The sequence below is a fragment of the Schistocerca gregaria genome, chromosome X, assembly GCF_023897955.1.
Source record: "Schistocerca gregaria isolate iqSchGreg1 chromosome X, iqSchGreg1.2, whole genome shotgun sequence".
Classification (NCBI taxonomy): Eukaryota; Metazoa; Arthropoda; class Insecta; order Orthoptera; family Acrididae; genus Schistocerca; species Schistocerca gregaria.
The window spans coordinates 508,156,893-508,164,673 of NC_064931.1; positions in this window are offsets into that span (position 1 = coordinate 508,156,893).

Genomic DNA, 7,781 nt, shown 5'->3' on the forward strand with positions numbered 1-7,781 from the left:
GGTGAGGTACAGGGTTAAGAAACATATTTGTTGACTCTTCTAGAAACGTACGCTCTCGGAACTTCAACAGTAGACCATATCATGATACAAAACGCCTCTCTTGCAGCGTCTGCCACTGGAGATCGTTGATCATCTCCGTGACGCTTTCGTGACTCCTGAATGATCCCGTAAAGAAACATGCTGCTCTTCTTTGGATCTTTTCTATTTCCTCTATCAATCTTATCTGGTGCGTATCCTATACTGACTAGCAGTATTCAAGGATCGGTCGAAAGAGGGTTTTGTATGTCACCTCCTTTGTTGAAGGACTACATTTCCTGAGGATTCTTCTGATGAATCTCAGCCTGGCACCTGCATTTCCTGAGACTAGTTTTATGTGGTCGGTGCACTTTAAACCTCACCGTACTCATACATCTAGGTATATTATGGCAGTAACTGATTCAGCGATTGTTCTGAAATCGTGTAATCATACAATACTGGGTCCTTCTGTCTATGTATACCCACTACTTTACATTTGAGAAGAAGTACCACCACCAATGTTCTACAACAGCCGGCCGGAGTCGCCGAGCGGTTCTAGGCGCTACAGTCTGGAACCGCGCGACCGCTACGGTCGCAGGTTCGAATACTGCCTCGGGCATGGATGTGTGTGATGTCTTTAGGTCAGTTAAGTTTAAGTAGTTCTAAGTTCTAGGGAACTGATGACCTCAGAAGTTAAGTCCCATAGTGCTCAGAGTCATTTGAATTTGATCTACAACAGCACTGTCGCCGAAGAGCCTCATTGTACTTCCGACGTTGTCTACAATGTCATTTATCTATAGTGTGAAAAGTTATGGACCTCCAACACAGCCGAAGTTTTTTTTTTTTTTTTTTTTTTTTTTTTTTTTTTTTTTTTTTTTTTTTTTTTTTACTTCTGAAGGCTTCTTTCCTTTGACAATGATATACTGTGTTCTGTTTGGTAGAAAATCTTCAGTCCACTTCGACAATTGTCTGATATTCGATACGCTCGTATTTTGTTCATTAGGAGGCAGTGCGCAACTGTATCGAACGCTTGACGGCACCCACCTTGCCGCCGGTATCTACTGCTTTCTGAGTCTCGTTCACGAACAGAGCGAGCTAGGTTTCACACGACCATTGTTTTCGGAGCCCATATTGATTCCTACAGAGAACATTTTCGATTTCCAGAAATCTCATAACACTCGAACATAAAACACCTTCCAAAATTCTACGACAGACCGACGTCAGAGATGTAGGTCTATAGTTTTGTGGGTCTGTTCGACGACCTTTCTTGATAGCTAGGAGCATCTGATATTAGCCATATTGATGTTCGTGAGACGTTTTAAGGAATGAAACACAATGTAATATAACTCTGTGAAACAGTTTTAGAAAAAGGCGTTTAGTATTTCGGTCTTTTCCCCGCCATCCTCCGTTACAATGCCATTATGATCAATACATATGGTTTCGATACATTTACTGATTTGACGTCATATCCAAAATTCTCAGGATTTTCTGTCAAGTCGGTAGACACAATAATAATTTCTAAATCATCGAACGCTTCATGCATGCTTCTCCTTGTGCTAATTTTGACTTCGTTCAGTTTTTGTTCGTCTGTGAGGCTTCTCCTACGTTTAAATTTGCAGTGAAGCTCTCTTTGCTGTCGTAGCAGCTTTCTAACACGTTTGTCGAAACAAGCGGGACTTTCCCATCCCTCACAACTTTGCTCGACACATACCTGTCGAAAACGTAGTGTACAATGCTCTTGAACTATCTCCAGTGACAGTCAGCACTGCCTTCCCACAGTCTGATCATGGATTGGAAATAAATCTAAGATCTTGACGGCCTACTAGCATCTATTTTGAATACAAACTGTGTAAGTTCTTTTCATTTACGCTGCCCGTAACACGAGGACTGTGCCAGTCAGTTTAGGTGGAGTGGCGTAGAAAAAAATGGCTCTGAGCACTATGGGACTTAACGTCTGAGGTCATCAGTCCCCTAGAACTTAGAACTACTTAAACCTAACTAGCCTAAGGACATCACACACATCCATGCCCGAGGCAGGATTCGAACCTGCGACCGTAGTGGTCGCGCGGTTCCAGACTGTAGCGCTTAGAACAGCTCGGCCACTCCGGCGGGCGAGTGGCGTAGAACCTGGACTAGTCATCAGATGTCAAATGAGTAACAAATCCATCATGGACGTTGTAACCTTTCTACGGCGGCCCGAGTCGACTTCTGGTGATGTGACCGTGAAGTGGAAGCACGAAGGAACAACCACAACTAAATCGAGACGAAGCAGACCTCATGTAGAGGCGTACAGGGACTGTCGAACGTTCCTCCGGACAGTCGCTGAAAAAACTGGATCAAATGAGAAAGGTATCACTCCTGAGTTCCAAGTGCTACCGGCAATCTAGCTATCACAATTGCTGTGCATAAGGACCATAAATAATGGGACACATGAAATGTATTTGCAATTGCGATTTTTCTTTTTTTTCCGCCAGGGCAGCTAACCCTCTGACCGTTTGGCTATCACAGCACTCACGGCCAGACCCAAACTTCCAATGCCGTGTACCGTGTGTCCGCAACCTGTACTCGTACATCAGTTATATTCCCGTACAAGGGAGACATTTTATTTGAAACTCACTTGCCCGGCGTCGGCAGATAAATAAGTTAGAGCAGTGCATGTCTTATTCCGAATTAGGATGCAATTTTCCTTCGGACATGCATGCATCGCATTTCGGATTAACACAGGCACTGCAATATCGTATAAATAATGGGGTAAAATATCCGAGCAGCTCTTCATAAGCCACTCATTTCTCTTATAGCGACGCTTGAGATGATGTAAAGGGAGACGCAACTGGACGGTGTAAGACTGGATACGAGTGGTTTGGTCTGATGAATCACGTTACGCCCTGTGGCATTCCGATGAAAGGTGATGAGAGGAATACCTGGAGCATGTTGCCTGCCATCATGTATAGTGCCAACAGCGAAGTATGGAAATGTCGTTACGGTACGGGGGTGTTTTTCATGGTTGGGTGGTCTCCTTATTTCACGTGAGAAAACGTCTATCAGCATTGCAGTGCACCCGAACACAAAACATCATCTGTGAGGCAAATGGTTAGTATACACTAAAGTTCCTAAAGTGCACTGGTCTACCCAGAGACCCGATCTGACACCGGTATCACGCTTTTAAGATGAGTTACAAAGTAGACTTCGCTCCACGTCCATGCGTCCCACATCATTATCTTTTGTTAAGAAAGGATGCTGTCTGTTCCTTTGAAAGGACAGACACCACACAAACCCCGCAGCTGTGAAGCACTATATGTAAACGGAAGGGGGATCACTGCTGTCAGCTGCAACGGGACATTAAGCTTTCATAAAACTGATAAGCCTGGCTGAACACTGGATGACTTTCTTGAGTGAGAATGCACTAAAGACGTCCGACTCCCTGTGGGAATCTCTGAGTAGCGAACCAGAGCTCGATTCATCATAAAGGCGGAGGGTGGATACATCCCATATTAATGTACACCAATGGGTGTCCTGATACTTTTGATCAGATAGTGTATACAAGGAGCTCAGATAGCAAGCCAGTACTAGGCAAAGGAGAGAAGGCGGAAAGGTGGAAGAGGAATGTGAAAGAGCTAAACAAAGGATAGAGAGTGCCATATAGTATTATGGAAAGAGAAGATTAGACTTGCTTTTCTCCATGTTAATTGGGTACTTTTCTGCGTTCTACAATTTTAATTCAGTCAGTGTATAATATAGATATGGATGTAAATGATCATGATCAGGTGCAGGTCTTGTAATTAATGTCTGTCTTCTACTTGAGGATGGTCTTTTGTCTGACAGCAACTGGCAGTTTTCATAAAGTGACACAGCTATTGTACCAAGTCACGATATATCACAAATTTTAAAATAATAGTAACGTCCCATTACAGTATTCTATCTAGCGATCACTTACAGCAACATAAAAAGACGACAATCGTAAATAGGTTGCTTTTGACTGCGGTCAGAAACTGATGGGTTGGTATTCTCCAAAGCGGATTCAGAATTCATGCTTAAGGTTGCTATCCTAGTCTACAACATTCCTCTGACCGTTAAAGACTTTCCGCTGGCGTCATTTGCTCTCTCAGCTACAATAAAACGAGGCCAAGTTCATACGAGCGCGAAATGGGCGCAGTGACGGAGCACATTATAGTCAATGTGAGAGTTCCCACGAGCCACAATCGGCGCGACGTCACAGACGACTTGCGTCTACGCTTGTTATGGACTCACCAATAAGTAATCTATTGCCCAGGTCATACGTAAATTTATTGGCTACTCTAGTCATACTGAGGCTGATGTTGTATCTATTAATGAAGTGAAAAAAATGCAAAGAAGTTTGATACATTTCAACTGAACCGTAAGCATACCACACAAAAAAATAGTCAACACAAGGATGCATCACGCTAATACAGAGTAACACTGTCTGTAGCATTGGCAATGACCTCAGTTCGGCGAGAAAGGTAATGCATACGGTAATTCAGGTATACGGTGAGGCGACAAAAGTCATGAGATACCTCTTAATACCGTGTCAGGAATCCTTTTACCCGGTGTAGTGCAGCGACTCGAAGTGGCATGGACTCAACAGGTCGTTGCCGATATTGTGCCATGTTGCCCCTTTAGCCTTCCATAACTGCGAAGGTGTTACCGATGGAGGTTTGTGAGTACGAACTGATCCCTCGATTCTGTCCCATAGATGTTCGATGGAATTCATGTCGGGCGATCTGGATAGCCAAATCAAATTGTACAGAAAGTTCTTCAGACCAGCCGCGAACAGTAGTGCCTCGGTGACGTGGAGCACTGTCAGCCACAGAAATTCCATCGTTGTTTGGGAACATGAAGTCCATAAATGGCTGTAAATGGTCTCCAAACAGAGCACAACTTGGGTCAATGGCTTTGTGGGGTCTGCGCCACACTCGAAACTTACTATCAGCTTCTACAAACTGAAAGCGGGGCTCACCTGAAAGGGACACGGGTTTCCAGTTGTCTAGGTTCCAACCGATATGGTCACGAGCACAGGAGAGGCACTGCAGTAGATGTCGCGCTGCTAGTAAAGGCTCTCGCTGTTATTTCATGCACTGTTGCTTGTCTGCTAGCACTGACAACTATATGCAAACGCCGCTGGTCTCAGCCGGTAAGGAAAGGCCGTTGGCCACCGCGCTGTCAGATCTGGTATTCTCGGCACGCTCTTGACACTGTTGATCTCGAAATATTGAATTTCCTAATGATTTTGGAAACGGAATATCCCTTGCATCAAGCTCCAATTATCATTCCGCATCAAAGTCTGTTACTTCCCGTCTTGCTGCCATTATCACGTCGGAACCCTTTTCGCACGAATCACCTGAGTACAAATAGCAGCTCTGTTAATGAAATGCCCTTTTTTTATACCTTGCGTGTGAGATACTATATATGTGCACATCGCTATCCCATGACTTATGTCACCTGAGTGTATAACATTATTGATAATTAGATCGCATAGAGCTGCCAAATTGTGGGATTGTTGATTGCTACGTTTCACCCCCGCTGTTCCAAGCAGTCTCAGAAATTTTCTACGGGATGAACATAAGGTGGTTTATAGCGGGTCAGCCATACCAAGAAACGTTTGCGTGCAGCCCTGTAAACACAACTGTAGTCATCCCTGAAGACGTGTGACCACAGCACATTCTTCGTGAAGAAGCAGAATAAAGACAAGCCTTGTCTATCGAGGAAATTTGAACAAACATCCTGGTTCAGATTTACGATAATCTGAATCAGTGTGCCTAATTTCATTATGCCCAATCATTGCAGTTTAAATACGTCATTAGGCCATTGCTGTACCCCATGCCTTTTATTGTTTCAAAAGAAGTAAATCATGACTCGTCAGACACTACACGCTTCCTATCAGCTGCTTACCAGTTTCCGTGTTGTTTGGCTCACTGAAGAATTGCAGCCTTACGTGCCGCTGTGAACACTCCTTTTGCGAGGGACCCGTCTCCAAATGTCTACTGCATGCAATTCGCCTCCCAATGTTAGCTGTGAAACTGGTTGAGACGTACCTGCATACAATGACAGCAGAAATTCCTGTTAGGCTTGAAACCGATTGTCATTGACAAGACGGAACTCTCGTCTCTGGTCACTATCGGTTACGGTGTTTTTATAACCGATGTTCTTACACCTTATTATAAATGGTACACCATTTCTTGAAGACACGTTTGACAGCCCGCTTAGATACACTAACTAATCGTGCAATTTATCCCTTTAAGTGGCACAGTTTGGTCTTAAATGCTGTCTATTACACTGGTAGCTGAGTATCTGGCGCTACCAAGGTATGTATTTATCCCAGTTCTATTAGTCCATCTCCTCCTTCCCCCTCTTTGTGTCCACTTTCTCTGCTCCCTTTCTGTCCTTCCCCTTCTCATCTGTCTCTGCCCACATCCTCTGCACTCCACTCTCTGACCACCTACTCCTCCCCCTCTATACCTCTGCTCCTTCCCCATCTCTCTGCCCATCTGCTCCCTTTCACTCTTTCTGTCCATCTGCTCCTTTCCCCTCTGACCATCTGCTTCTTCCCCCTCTGTCCATCTCCTCCTCCCCCTTCTAAGTCCATCTGCTCCTGCCCCCTCTATCCCCTCCCCCCCTCTGCCTCCATCTCCCCGTTCTTTCTGTCCATCTCCTCATCCCCTCCCTCTCTGTGCATCTCCTCTTACCTTTCTCTGTCCTTCCTATCCCTCTGCCCATCTCCTCCTCCCCCCTCTCTCTCCACCTTCTCCTATTCCCTTTCTCTGTCCATTTCCCCCTCCCCTCTATCTGTCCAGCCCCTTCTCCCCCATATCCATGTCTGTCTCCTCCTTCCCCCTCTCTGTCTGTCCATCTCTTCCTCCTACCATCCTTTCTCAACGTTATCGCCCCAACCCCAGTAGGATGATGCTAGTTCTTATCTTTGTACTATTTCTTCCGAGATAGTAAGTATACTAAGTTTGGTTGAAATCGATCCAAGGGTTAGATTGTCAAAATCTCAAGCTATTTGGAGGGTCGTGTCTATAATGCTCACAACGCTTCTATTGGGGACAGATAGATAGAGTTTGGCAAGCACGAAGACAAGCAGTAGAAACTCTCGCTGTGTGCGGACGAGCATTATCTTGCTGAAATGTAAGCGCACGATGATTTGGCACGAAGGCCAACGAAACGGGGCATAGAATTTCATCGACATACCCCTGCGCTGTAAGGATGCAATGGATAACAACCAAAGGTGTCCTGCTGTGAAAAGAAATGGGGCCCATATCATCACTCTTGGCTTGCAGTCCGTATGGTGGGCGACAGTGCTGTGCTATAAAGTTGCCGCGAGACCATCACTACCAACTGGTAGTGATGGTCTCGCGGCAACTTTATAGCACAGCACTACGTCGATGGTATTCTACGCCCTATATTGTTTCCCTTCATGGCAAACCATCCTCGGCTTACATTTCAGCAAGATAATGCCCGCCCACATGCGGCGAGTGTTTGTAGTACTTTTCTTCGTGCTTGCCAAACCCTACCTTGACCAGTAATGTCGCCAGGTCTGTCTCTAATTGAGATCGTTTGGAGCCTCATGAGCAGAGCCCTCCAACAAGCTCGGGATTTTGGCAATTTAAAGTGCCAATTGGACAGAATTTGGTACTATATTCCTCAGGAAGACATAAAACAATCAATGATGACAAACCGTTTAACTTCTTGCATAAGGGCCAGAGGCGGACTATGGCGTTATTGACTTACTTAGTTTGTGAAGCTCTTTC